At 41.2% G+C, this 14,986-nt stretch overlaps 3 long non-coding RNA genes across 3 annotated transcripts; 2 read left to right on the top strand and 1 right to left on the bottom strand.

The window, feature by feature from the left end:
- Window positions 1–4,478: 4,478 nt before the first annotated feature.
- LOC311022923 lies at window positions 4,479–4,954 on the bottom strand. Its single transcript, XR_014598154.1, has 2 exons — window positions 4,853–4,954; window positions 4,479–4,763 (listed from the first exon to the last, which is right to left on the bottom strand). It is a non-coding gene; the product is annotated as an uncharacterized lncRNA (long non-coding RNA).
- Window positions 4,955–9,662: 4,708 nt separating this feature from the next.
- LOC311023242 lies at window positions 9,663–10,494 on the top strand. The gene is made up of 3 exons (XR_014598199.1): window positions 9,663–9,820; window positions 9,991–10,089; window positions 10,205–10,494. It is a non-coding gene; the product is annotated as an uncharacterized lncRNA (long non-coding RNA).
- Window positions 10,495–13,797: 3,303 nt separating this feature from the next.
- On the top strand, window positions 13,798–14,435 carry LOC311023243. The gene is made up of 3 exons (XR_014598200.1): window positions 13,798–13,937; window positions 14,097–14,192; window positions 14,309–14,435. It is a non-coding gene; the product is annotated as an uncharacterized lncRNA (long non-coding RNA).
- Window positions 14,436–14,986: the final 551 nt, after the last annotated feature.

Here is a 14,986-nt window from a genome sequence, read left to right on the forward strand (position 1 = left end):
TGGCGAGGAGAGCTTCGATGGGCTCTGTCTACGCGACGTTCCTGGAGCCGGGAGTCCATTAGGAGGGCCAGAGAAATTAAGTCGTTGAGGGTTTCAGGGCAGTCACGGACAATGAGATCCTTGATGGCGTCACTCAGCCCCTTGCGATAGACACTGAGAAGGGCATTGGTGTCCCATCGGCTCTCCGCTGCCAGGATCCGGAACTCCAGGGTGTACTGAGCCACAGAGCGTGACCCCTGCCGGATTACCAGCAAACGACCGGCGGCATCCTTCCCGTCTACAGGGTGATCGAACACTGCCTGAAACTCCCTCCTAAACTGTGTGTAGTCAGTAGAAAGAGAAAGGTTGCCTTCAACTGCAGCTATGGCCCAACTGAGAGCCTCATCAACAAGAAGAGACATTACCAAGGCAATCCTAGACCCATCGGAAGAATATCTGGACGGCTGATGAGTGAAAAGTAACTCACATTGAGCGAGGAAACCCCGACAGTGGTTGAAGTCTCCATTGAACGGCCTAGGGCTGACCAAGTTGGGCTCCACTTGGGGGTGCAACTGGGCTGGGGAGGCCGCTGAACCCGCCGCTGCAGTGGGAGGGCTGGGGCTGGTGTGTGCGACTGGAGCTGAAAGTCCGCTGACCGGTGTTCGGGCTGTGAGGGTATCCAGGGATTTCTGAATGTCGGCCAATGCTCCAGAGATGGCGCTCACTTGGGTGGAAAGGGACGCCACAGTTCCCACTGTGGAACGGGAGGCACTTTCAAGCTCTGCAATCTGACTTTGCACAGTGGGAAAGGCCTTCTTCAACTCCTGCTGCAGCTCGGCAAGGTCATGGGCCTGTTTGGCTATCAAACCTCCTAATTCTGCAGGAGTCTGGTTCCCTGCCCCCGGGGACCCGGCTTGGCTCATTGTGGCTTGAACGTTCTGTTAGGCTCTAAAGTTTTAGTAGCCAAATGTGCCAGGTACCCCAGAGACAAAGACACCGAAACAGATCTTACAGGTGAACAACTTTATTTAGTGACTTCACGTGGGTGATGGGCTTGGCCGAGGAGACACTGGGTTTTACGGAGGGAGCCTGGAACAAAGAGAGAGGAGAACAGGATTAGCAGGTTATCAGACATATAATTCAGTCTATTGAGCATGCTGCTAGTTTCACAACCGGCAATCCTGACCACAATAGTCGACGTTCAAGCAACGGGCGCCCCCTCTCAGCCTCCTCTTATACTCTGGTAGAGTAGACGCCGATGTGGAGCAGCTGGGCTGCTCGTCGTCACCCTCATTGCCAGCACCTGTGCTGGGCTGACTGGCTGCTGGGTGCTGAGCAGCCCCAACAATGTGCTTTTTAAAATGTATTTTGAGAGCCAAAAGAAGGAAGTGAAGTGGTGAGAAATAAAGTTAACGCCAAAAAACGTTTGCCAGTTTCTCTGCTCTAAAAGACGATCTCATATCTAACAGCGTAAAATGATTGTCTTCTTTTTCAAAAAAAGGATGCATGTCTGTCTCATGGATAATGAGGTCACTTTAGGGTAACATTATTCAGGTCACTTGGGAGGAGGCTTTGTGAAGAAATGCAAATCCAAATGCAAAGAAGAAGTTAGGCTGAAAGAGGAAGGCTTCTCTCGACTACTCCTCTCACTTGGCTGTTGAACAATCTGCTTTTCTCTCTGTCCACGATGCAACTTTTTGGGGCTCTGATCCTGTTTCTCACTCTGTCTGCACTCTGTCTAATGACAGCGTTCCAGTTGGACTGTTGTGCATTGAATTAACATTGTAACTCTTTTTTTTTTTTTTTTTAAATGATGGTAATGTTTAAAGCTAAAAAATGAAGTGGTGTCTGAAAGTAAAAGATAATGGTCTGATATGGTGGTAAACCTGCTTGTTCACTATGAGATGATGATACCACTGTTATCTTTGTCCATTGAGCTACAGCCAGCAGTTGAGAAGAAGAAATGACAGGAATGATTACATCATATCTCCCTTCCTCCGTTCAATCTTGCAACATGTAAATGTTTGTGATTTTACGGCGGTTGGGTGTCAAAGTGTTTCTTGCTCTGAAGCATTGATTTGCTTTCGTCTGTCACAAACAGATGTCAGGAAAAGCAGTGGGTATATTCCCTGGTAAGAGTGCACGGCCGGTAGATCAACAGGGCGCTCTGGCTGGGTCTGTCACTTATTGCAAAACACCCACAACTCAACATGATCTCTGTGGAACTGGTTGAATAATAATAGCTATAATAAGAAGTCATGTGTACAATGTGCCACGATTTGTTGTCTCCATGCAGCATGTGGATTAAGATGCTACACATGCACAGCCGCTGAGTCGAAGTCCTGCACAGACACAAAATCCTGTCCAGTCATCTTCAACCGCTGTTTCTCTCTCAGAATGGGTAAGTTGTTCTTCCACTTTAGACTCTTCTTCAGCTAATATCGCACCAAACACCAAACACCAAACGGCACAATGCATGCATTATGTCAGATAAAGACTAGAGATAAAACCTTACACTTTCTAAATAGACACAATAAAGCATCAATAAAAAAAACCTGCACTCTCATCCCATTCATATTCACATTCATACCCATCATATTCTTTGTTAATTGGTTTCTGAGAGTTTCCCCATTGTGTTTTGCAGGTTATAACATAGTAACCAAGGGCTGCCAAAACAGCTTATTATGTGGAGATGCTGTGGCTTGCTGTGAAGGGAACTTGTGTAACAACGCCATACCAACTGGTGCCATTCCCATCCTCCTGCTGGTATCCTCAGCCATGATCGCATTCTCCCTCTGAGGTCATGGGATTTAAAAATAATAAAATGATATGCTGTGCTCCATTTTTTTTCTCTTTACAATTGCAAACTACAAACAGAGAGAGTGAGATGTCCTTAGATTCAGATTTTAAAACTAAAATCTAACTTGTTTTGAATTTGGAGTATACCATTTATTGTATATTGCCACCAGATGTTTTTTGGGGGCTTTGAAATGAAAGTGTGTTCATTGGTTGCAAAATAAATAAAAAGTCAGATGTTGATGGAGAAATCAATGGAATGGTTTGAGGTGAACCACTGCAACATTTACAGCATTTTATCTGCTACTACACATGATATCTGTGTCACTTTTAGTTGGTGTTGTTGTTGAACAGTTGAATTGAAATGTGAGTGTGAATGGTTGTCTGTCTCTATGTGTCGTGCCGTGATGGACTGGAAACCTGTCCTGTGCCGCATAATTTGAATAACATGCAAAGCCACCAACCCTATCCCACACAGATCTGTCTTTCTTCCACATTAAAGTTTCTTTTGTACACATTGAATTACATTCCAAGAGTTTTTCCATCATCTTGTGCATGTTAAAACACCATTACAGCAGGCTTCCAAACCAGTTTAGGAATGAAGGTGAAATGCCAGAGCCAACTGGTCCCAGTGCCATCATCCACTTACCCGGGAATTGAACCCACGACACTCTTGCTGTGAGGCGAGACTGCTACCCACCACCGTGCAGTGGAAGGGATCATTCTGCCAAAAACAATACTTTTACTTTTAAACTTTACTTGTATTTTCCTGTTTGTTTCTTTCTTTTATTTATTTTTACCTAGGTGAAACCTTGAATGTCGCACTATTGCTTTCTGACAGACTCAACGAATGAGGAAATAAATAAATGTGAGATGTTGTTGCTGCAGAAATCAGTGGAATACTTGAGAGTGAATTACTGCAACATTTACAGCCTGAGTCCTGAGATGACTTCTGTTGTGATTTGACATTATAAATAAAATTGAATTGAATTTGTATCATCCAAAAGAAATGTTATCTCCTACTGAAGCTGATTTACGGGTCATTTTCAGTTTTTGTATTTATTAGTTAAACTGTCTCTCTGGGCTTATGTGGTCAGGCTAAAGGGCGGAGGCTTATATGTGGGAAACAACCTCCAGCATTTGAAACAAGGGTTGGACTATAAAGGTAGAGCTTTGAGAGATAAAATCTTGTGTCGACTTCTCCTCTCACACAGGTTTTTTTCTTTCACAATGCAGTTTTATGGAGCTCTGGTCCTGTTTGTGACTCTATCTACAGGAAAGTTTATGACTACTTTCCTCTTTCACAAATATGGTAATGATAGTCAAAAATACCATTAAAATGCATAATTGTATGTAAAATAGAATCAAAATATTTCGCCGCTGTAAAGATTCTTTTCATGGGGCCTAAAATCCCTAGCGGCACCCGTGTCTGACATGATATATGCATTGTGCTGGTTGGTGTTTGGTGTGTGTGATATTAGCTGATAAAAGTCTAACATGGAGATACGTGATGCGTTTAAAAAGTAGGGTCTGTGATCTGCCTCGTTTATCCTCAGGATCAACAACTAACCATGACATTTATTGATTTGCTCATATTTCATGTGCTGTTCTGGCACTCATCTTCTAATAAGGGCTTCATAATAATGCAGTTCTTGTTGTCAATAATGATGTGAAGTGAAGAACTTAAGAATCAAACAATTAAGTGGTTGATCATATTGTGTTTTTATTGAACAAATATTGATCTGCAGTCGGCATTTACATGTTCAAACGTGTTTATTCTTCTAGAGTTGTCCAAATTGAGGAAGATAGAAGTGAAGAAGCTGCAGTTTCTCCGGTGGCTCAGTGAAAGAGCGTGAGGATGGCTGAGGATACCAGCAGGAGGAGGACACTGGAACCAGTGGGTATGGTACCGTTACACAGGTCTGTGTTACAGCATTTGAAGGGGCCGACACAGGTGGCATTGTTCAGGCAGGTCATGGTGACAACATCTGATGGAAAGAAACTCAGTTTCAACAACAATAAAAGTCATCATGCATTCAGCACAGCTGTACATATCAGCTGTGAAAGAACAACTCACCATTCACAGTGGCTGTGGCACAGCGATCCAAGTTGGCGGGACAAATTAGCACTGTGCATGTTCCAAGATAACATACGATGCATTGCAATCCAATTGCTGTACAGAAACACAGAAAATGGTCACTTTTTTTTAAGATTCACACATTAAAATGTTACTGGAAACAATGACAGTAAAAGAAACTTGAAACAAGCTGCAAAAATATGAATCGTAAAGTAGTCATAAACTTTCCTGTAGACAGAGTCGCAAACAGGACCAGCGCTCCATAAAACTGCATTGTGAAAGAAAAAAACCTGAGTGTAGTTAACTGTGTGAGAGGAGAAGTCGACACAAGATTTTATCCCTCAAAGCTCTACCTTTATAGTCCAACCCTTGTTTCAAATGCTGGAGGTTGTTTCCCACATATGAGCCTCCGCCCTTTAGCCTGACCACATAAGCCCAGAGAGACAGTTTAACTAATAAATACAAAAACTAAAAAACAAACAACCATTCACACTCACATTCACACCTACAGGCAATTTAGAGTCATCAATTAACCTATCCCCATCCTGCATGTCTTTGGACTGTGGGAGGAAGCCAGAGAACCCGGAGAGAACCCACGCTTACACGGGGAGAACATGCAAACTCCACACAGAAGGACCCCAGGCCGACCCGGGAATCAAACCCAGGACCCTCTTGCTGTGAGGCGAGAGTGCTACCCACTACACCACCGTGCAGCCCGCAGCAAACAACATCTCACATTTATTTATTTCCTCATTCGTTGAGTCTGTCAGAAAGCAATAGTGCGACATTCAAGGTTTCACCTAAGTAAAAATAAATAAAAGAAAGAAAAAAACAGGAAAATACAAGTAAAGTTTAAAAGTAAAAATATTGTTTTTGGCAGAATGATCCCTTCTAGAAAGCTCTATTACAGTAAGGAAGTGAATTCTCTCTGTTGCTATCATTTTGTACCTAATTTAAAATTACTGTTACTCATTTTACAGTTTTGTCCTGTAAATGAAAAATAAGGGGGGGTAAAGGAGACGGATTCTAGACGGAAACTTTAATGTGGAAGAAAGACAGATCTGTGTGGGATAGGGTTGGTGGCTTTGCATTTTATTCAAATTATGCGGCACAGGACAGGTTTCCAGTCCATCACGGCACGACACATAGAGACAGACAACCATTCACACTCACATTTCAATTCAACTGTTCAACAACAACACCATATACACTTTAGTCATGTAAATAAACACTGGAACTAAAAGTGACACAGATATCATGTGTAGTAGCAGATAAAATGCTGTAAATGTTGCAGTGGTTCACCTCAAACCATTCCATTGATTTCTCCATTAACATCTGACTTTTTATTTATTTTGCAACCAATGAACACACTTTCATTTCAAAGCCCCCAAAAAACATCTGGTGGCAATATACAATAAATGGTATACTCCAAATTCAAAAGAAGTTAGATTTTAGTTTTAAAATCTGAATCTAAGGACATCTCACTCTCTCTGTTTGTAGTTTGCAATTGTAAAGAGAAAAAAAATGGAGCACAGCATATCATTTTTTTTTTTTTTTAAATCCCATGACCTCAGAGGGAGAATGCGATCATGGCTGAGGATACCAGCAGGAGGATGGGAATGGCACCAGTTGGTATGGCGTTGTTACACAAGTTCCCTTCACAGCAAGCCACGGCACCTCTACATGCTAAGCTGGTTTGGCAGCCCTTGGTAACCATGTTATAACCTGCAAAACACAATGGGGAAACTTGTCTTTTATTTCACATTAAAGTTCCTTTCATACACAAAGTCACGGATTGTTTTATGAACTAGTTCCCAAGAGTGTTTCCATCATCTTTTGCAGGTTAAAACCATGACAAAGGGCTTCTAAACCCTCTGAGCAATGTAGGTGGATTGTAACAGAGTCAACTGGTCCCAGTGCCATCATCCAGGATTTGGAGCAGCTTAAGATAAAAGTGAACTTTATTTGTAAGAACAGGCAAAGTCAGCAAGACGTCAGGCAGAGAATCATCAAAGCATGGACTTCCTCAATCCTCCTTTTGCTTTTCGTATACTTGATTAATCAGCAGGGACACTAAGATCTAGAACTCTCCATTGTCAACGACAGCTTAACTACAACAAGAATTCAAAATTTGAATTTCGCTACAAAATAATGACACCCTGATGGCAACAAAGAGAATTCACCTTCTTACTGTAATAGAGCTTTCAAGAAGGGATCATTCTCCCGAAAATTATATTTTTTATTTTAAACCTGTATTTTCCTGATGATTTTTTTTCTTTTATTTATTTTTACTAAGGTGAAACCTTGAATGTCCTCCACCACAGCTTTCTGACAGACTCAACAAATGAGGATATAACTTGTGTTTTATAGTTCGTACATCCATTGTGAAACAAATGTGAGATGTTGTTGCTGCAGAAATCTCTGGAATACTTGAGAGTGAACTACTGTAACATTTACAGCCTGATTGGTATCATCCAAAAGAAATGTTATCTGCTACTGAAGCTGATTTACAGGTCTTGGGCAGAGGCTTGCATGTAGGAATACAATCACCAGCTTTTGAAACAAGCGATGGCCTATAAAAGCAGAGCTTTGGCAGAGATGAAATCTTGTCTCCGATTCTCCTCTCACATGGTTGATAAGACAATTGGTCTGTTCACAATGCAGTTTTACGGAGCTCTGGTCCTGCTTGCGACTCTGTCTGCAGGTAAGAACAATCTTGTGACGTTTTTTTGCATATTTGAGAAGCTTGTTTCAAGTTTCTCTTCACCTTCTCTCACTGTCATTGTTTCCAGTAACATTTTAACCTGTAAATCTAGGAGCATTAGATTTGGAGTATCTTAAAAAAAAGTGTTACAGTTTTCTGCATTTCTTTACAGCATTTGGATTGAGTTGCCACACATGTATCGGTGAAAACTGCAGAAACCCGCTAACTTGTCCCGACAACCTTGACCGCTGTGCCACAATTTCTTTCAATGGTGAGTTGTTCTTCCATGGCTGATATTAATTATTGCAAATGGATTAAGTTACTACATTGCTGTGCTGAATGCATGATGACTTTTATTGTTGTTGAAACTGAGTTTTGTCCGTCAGGTGTCATCATCAAGAGCTGCCTGAACAATGCCACCTGTGTCGGCCCTATAGTATGCTGTGACACAGACCTGTGTAACAGTGCCATACCCACTGGTTCCAGTGTCCTCCTCCTGCTGGTATCCTCAGCCATCCTCACACTCTTTCACTGAGCCACCGGAGAAACTGCAGCTTCTTCACTTCTATCTTCCTCAATTTGGACAACTCAAGAAGAATAAACACGTTTGAACATGTAAATGCCGACTGCAGATCGATATTTGTTCAATAAAAACACAATATGATCAACCACTTAATTGTTTTATTCTTAAGTTCTTCACTTCACATCATTATTGACAACAAGTACTGCATTATTATGAAGCCCTTATTAGAAGACGAGTGCCAGAACAGCACATGAAATATGAGCAAATCAATAAATGTCATGGTTAGTTGTTGATCCTGAGGATTAACGAGGCAGATCAAGGACCTTACTTTTTACACGCATCACGTATCGCCATGTTAGACTTTTATCAGCTAATATCACAAACACCAACCAGCACAATGCATATATCATGTCAGATGAAGCTAAAAGCTAGTCTTAGACTGTGGTCCCTGTGTACATTGGTTGCAAAATAAATGAAATGTCAGATGTTGCTGGAGAAACCAATGGAATGGTTTGAGGTGAACCACTGCCACATTTACAGCCCGGTTTGTACCACTACAGATTATTCCCGTGTCACTTTTAGTTCCTGTATTTATTAGTGTACAGGACTCTCATGTGTTTAGAGCGTTCACAAAGAAATTAAAGCTATTCATTTGTAAAAGTTATTGTTGAACAGTTGAATTGAAATGTGAGTGTGAATGGTTGTCTGTCTCTGTGTCAGCCCCGTGATGGACTGGGATCCTGTCCAGGGTGGACCCTGCCTTCGTCCAATGTCTGCTGGGATCGGCTCCAGCCACTTGATTTAAACCTCGCGTGAGACTGTGCTGCGTTTCTGTATGTGTGTGAATTACGATGCGTCTGCACAGACACCGAGTCTCATCTTAGACCGCTTTTTCTCTCTGTCTTTTATTTCACATTAAAGTTCCTTTCGTACACAAAGTCACGGATTGTTTTATGAACTAGTTCCCAAGAGTGTTTCCATCATCTTTTGCAGGTTAAAACCATGACAAAGGGCTTCTAAACCCTCTGAGCAATGTAGGTGTATTGTAACAGAGTCAACTGGTCCCAGTGCCATCATCCAGGATTTGGAGCAGCTTAAGATAAAAGTGAACTTTATTTGTAAGAACAGGCAAAGTCAGCAAAACATCAGGCAGAGAATCATCAAAGTATGGACTTTATGCCCTCAATCCTCCTTTTGCTTTTCGTATACATGATTAATCAGCAGGGACACTAAGATCTAGAACTCTCCATTGTCAACGACAGCTTAACTACAACAAGAATTCGAAATTTGAAGTTCGGTACAAAATAACGACACCCTGATAGCAACAGAGAGAATTCACTTCCTTTACATTTTTACCACAGCTTTCTGACAGACTCAACGAATGAGGATATAACTTGTGTTTTGTAGTTCGTACATCCATTGCGAAATAAATGTGAGATGTTGTTGCTGCAGAAATCTCTGGAATACTTGAGAGTGAACTACTGTAACATTTACAGCCTGATTGGTATCATCCAAAAGAAATGTTATCTGCTACTGAAGCTGATTTACAGGTCTTGGGCAGAAGCTTGCATGTAGGAATACAATCACCAGCTTTTGAAACAAGCGATGGCCTATAAAAGCAGAGCTTTGGCAGAGATGAAATCTTGTCTCCCATTCTCCTCTCACATGGCTGTTAAGACAATTGGTCTGTTCACAATGCAGTTTTACGGAGCTCTGGTCCTGCTTGCGACTCTGTCTGCAGGTAAGAACAATCTTGTGACGTTTTTTGCATATTTGAGAAGCTCGTTTCAAGTTTCTCTTCACCTTCTCTCACTGTCATCGTTTCCAGTAACATTTTAACCTGTAAATCTAGGAGCATTTGATTTGGAGTATCTTAAAAAAAGTGTTACAGTTTTCTTCATTTCTTTACAGCATTTGGATTGAGTTGCCACTCATGTATTGGTGAAAACTGCAGAAACCCGCTAACTTGTCCCGACAACCGTGACCGCTGTGCCACAATTCCTTTCAGGGGTGAGTTGTTCTTCCATGGCTGATATTAATTATTGCAAATGGATTAAGTTACTACATTGCTGTGCTGAATGCATGATGACTTTTATTGTTGTTGAAGTTGAGTTTTTTCCGTCAGGTGTCTTCATCAAGAGCTGCCTGAACAATGTCAACTGTGTCAGCCCCACAGTATGCTGTAACAAAGACCTGTGTAACAGCGCCATACCCACTGGTTCCAGTGTCCTCCTCCTGCTGGTATCCTCAGCCATCCTCACACTCTTTCACTGAGCCACCAGAGAAACTGCAGCTTCTTCACTTCTATATTCCTCAATTTAGACAACTCAAAAAGAATAAACACGTTTGAACATGTAAATGCCGACTGCAGATCGATATTTGTTCAATAAAAACACAACATGACGAACCACTTAATTGTTTGATTCTTAAGTTCTTCACTTCACATCATTATTGACAACAAGAACTGCATTATTATGAAGCCCTTATTAGAAGATGAGTGCCGGAACAACACATGAAATATGTCTTTTACTAAATCCATATGAGTTCTCCTCCCAACTTTTCTGAACCTTGTGACGTTTTCCCCCGAGGTGAAGGAAAAGGTGTTAGGACCCATTTTTTGGACTATTCGACTGCAGCCTGGGATTAAGAGGTGACAGCGTGCCATGTTGAGTGGTGTGCCTTTAGCCAGTAGTCTGGCCCTGTGTGTAAACCTTGTCTGGTAGAGGCGGTTTCCCTGTTGTAGATCCTTCCCACTTCTTTTATGAGTTATCATTCTATCATGTTAATAAAGATTGCTCATTGTATCTCATTGTTAAGTGTACAACGTTTGGAATTAACCAACCAGTGTGGACAGATGGACAAAAGTATAGTTCCTAGTCATACAATTGAGCTAAAAAGAGGCTGAAGCTGGAGGATAATCAATTCATTAAAAGAGGCCGAGAGTCAGTTAGATAGAGGGTGATGGGCGATCTGTGTCAGGGTGTGCTAAGCTTCTTTCCCTGTGTGTGGAAAAGCCAAATGGTCACAGCAAGGACTGCTGCACTGTTGCTGATCACAGGTTCAGGGCTGGTCGGTTCAACACTTCAATCTGGTGACGATGGTTGCGGTCGAATTTTCCAAAAATTAAGTCCCAACGCCTTTTCCTTGGACTCGGGGGAAAACGTCACAAGGTCAAGGAAAGGTGGGAGGAGGCCTCATCAGGATCTAGGAAATCAGAGATGATGAGTGACAGCTGATGATCTGAGCTCCTCCTTCCTGCTGCTGTCTCAATCAACGCTGCTGGGTAAACCAACAACACTGTAATAATGTGAATTTAACCAGTTTTCAGTTCATCTTAAATATGGACAGTCAGGTCACAAATCTTATTTAACTTTCTAAGTTGGAACATAAACAAGGAATCTAGGCTTCTACTCACAATAATTGATATGATAAATTAAGTTATTAATTGTATGAGTTATGGATCTATTTCAGTCCTTTTTGAAGATTTGATATTTTTTCATGTTAATTATGAATGTTGTTCATAATCAAGTATTCGTTATTTGACAGTTTACTGTATTTACATTTCATTTGTTGTTTTTCTTTCATTTTTTAAAAACATTTGGAACATGATTGAAATAAATAAATACAAATTACAAGAAATTATTATCACTGTCCACACACATTTATCAACACAATTCCAATTACTATATGTCTGCAGTCTCAATTGGTAGACACCAGCTGCAGCTTCAGCACACCCACACTACAAAGAGGAGGAGGACAACAAAATGACTGCACATTTACAAACATTTCACCTGAATTTGTACCACATCATAGACACCAACCCACATTACTTAACAGGGAAAATAGCTTCCTGAGGAACAGAAAATGAGCAAATCTTACAAATTTGCCGGAAAAGCAAATCAAAAAAGAAAAACTCCCAGCCGTTGTATGAATTATGAAGAACAGACGTTTTCATTTCTATTAAATCGACCATACAAACCCCTCTCTTGCAAGCGGGCCTTCAGCTTTGCTGGGGAAATGTCTGCACATTTTACAGAAAAGAGTGTCCTTATTGACACTCCGACCAAGAAAAGTGTCCTTACCACTTTCCAATCCAATCCACTTAATTTATAAAGCACAATTATAACAAACACAAGGTTTCCAAAGTGCTGCACAACAAGATAAAACACAATAAATAGATAACACAATAGAAAGATGGCGTACACAATAGAAAGATAAAGGTAATCAAATAAAATAAATGAAACATAAAAAAATATGCACATATACACATAAAGTGATAAAAACCAACACCCTACATGGTGTCAGAAGCCAAAGAAAAGAGGTGAGTTTAAATGAGACAGTGAGGAGGCCTGTCTAATGCCATTACAAAGTTTTGGAGCTGCAACAGCAAAAGCTCGCTCCCCTCCAAGCTTAAACTGTAATCTATGATTTGAAAGGTTTGAACAAAGCCCCCCCCCCCCCCCCCCCCCCCCACCACACACACACACACACACACACACACACACACACCCCTCCCCTCTGTGCTCCTCCAAGCTCGTATCGTTCTCCCCTCGCAGCCTCCCACCTCCCTCTTATTTTACAAAAATAGTTCACCGAAATGTGTTTCTGAAAACATTTTAGTCTTTATTTTAGATCGACAACGGTCAGTTTAAAAGATTTTCGAGAGCTTGCGGGCGGCGGCGCCCCTCGAAACTGGTCATTGCACGGCTTCTTACATAGAGAATGAATGGGAACATCCCCCTCCTGGTATGAACTCAAACAGGACGCCGTTTAGTTTCCCGGTGTGTCAGGGACTTCCACAACATGTACAAAGCAGACCACATGGCTACTATTGGATGAATTTTGGCTCAATTGAAAAATCTTTCAAATCGTAGACTACAGCTTTAAGCCTAGCTTTAGGCACTGTCAGGAGCAACCAGTGGAGTGGAGCTAAAATAGGTGAAATGTGCTCATACTTGCTTGTGCCAGTTAAAAGACGTGCAGCAGCATTTTGTACCAGTTGAAGATGAGCAATGGAGGACCCACTAACCCCCATATAAAGTGCATTTCAGTAATCAGCCGAGTGGTCACAAAGGCTTGGATGACTGTCCCAAAGTGCTCTCTCTGAACGACTGGTTTAATTTTTGCCAGCTGCCTCAACTAGAAAAAGCTTGTCGAGGCAGGTACTACTTTCAACCTGTCACATTCAGTGGTGTAGTGGAGGGTATACGCAGGTATACGGGGTATACCCACTTCTTTTTCTGGTGGTTTACAGTATACCCACCTATCAGCCAGAAAGCCATTGGAATATATGGGAGAGTATACCCACTTCCTCCTCTGTAACCTACCCATCTACCTAGCAGTACACCCACCTCATCAACTACAACCACACCACTGGTCACATTCTATTGATAACAAAAGTCCCTCAGATAGTTGGTGTTTATAGCATAACATCCACTGGATGACATCATTCAACCAAAGCAACCCGTGATAGGAACAGAGAGAATTCACTTCCTTACTGTAATAGAGCTTTCTGAAATGGAACATTCTGCCAAAAAAAAACATTTAAATATATATATATTATTTTTATTAATTTTTATTATTTTATATATATATATATTTACTTTTACTTTTATTATTTTCAGTTATTGTATTTTTTAATAAAACTGTCTCTCTGAGCTTATGTAGTCAAAATAAAGGGCGGAGGCTAATCTGGCAATATAACCTCCATCTTTAGGGTTGGACTGCAAAAGCTGAGCTTTAGCAGAGCTGAAATCTTGTCTCCACTTGTCCTCTCGTATGGTTAATTGATTGTTTTTCCAGTCTGTTCACAATGCAGTTTTATGGAGCTCTGGTCCTGTTTGTGACTCTGTCTGCAGGTAAGAACAAGCTTTGACTACTGTAGGATTCATATTTGTGCAGCTTGCTTCAAGTTTCTCTTCATATTCTCCTGCTGTCATTGTTTCCAGTAACATTCTAATGTGTGAATCTTTAAAAAAAGAAAAACATGTGTGACAGTTTTCTGTATTTCTGCACAGCATGTGGATTGAGTTGCTACGTATGTTTTGGTAAATACTGCCCGGTGATGACTTGTCCTCCCTTAATTGACCGCTGTTTCACTACCACTGTGAATAGTAAGTTGTTCTTCCACAGTTGATATTGATCATTTCAAATGGATTAAGTTGCTGCATTGCTGTGTTGAATGCATGATGTCTTTTATTGTTGTTGAAACTGAGTTTCTTTCCATCAGATGTCGTCATGAAGAGCTGCCTGAACAATGACGCCTGTGTCGGCCCCATCAAATGCTGTGACACAGACCTGTGTAACGGTGCCATACCCACTCGAACTGGAACCACTGGAACCAGTGGGTATGGTGCCATACCCACTGGTTCCAGTGTCCTCCTCCTGCTGGTATCCTCAGCCATCCTCATGCTCTTTCACTGAGCCACCGGAGAAACTGCAGCTTCTTCACTTCTATCTTCCTCAATTTGGACAACTCAAGAAGAATAAACACGTTTGAACATGTAAATGCTGACTGCAGATCGATATTTGTTCAATAAAAACACAACATGATCAACCACTTATTCATACTCATTATTGACAGCAACAACTGCATTATTATGAAGCCCTTGTTAAAGATGAGTGCCAGAACAGCACATGAAATATGAGCAAATCAATAAATGTTGGTTAGAATGAATCTGTGTGAAATGGAGACTATTGTTGTGATCCTGTGCAAACTGAAGGAAAGGATCACAGTTCTGTTAAGAGTTATTAAATAATATGGATGAGGATGTCAAGTTTTTCACTAAAAACAATATTGCATGCATGGCCATTTCTTTAGCAGTTCATAATGTAGGACGTTTTTATTCACTGCAAAAAAGAGGACCTTAACATAAAGAAACACTTTCCTTAAGCATTTCAAACTCTG

The sequence above is a fragment of the Eutrigla gurnardus genome (assembly GCF_963514095.1).
Source record: "Eutrigla gurnardus genome assembly, chromosome: 13".
Lineage (NCBI taxonomy): Eukaryota > Metazoa > Chordata > Actinopteri > Perciformes > Triglidae > Eutrigla > Eutrigla gurnardus.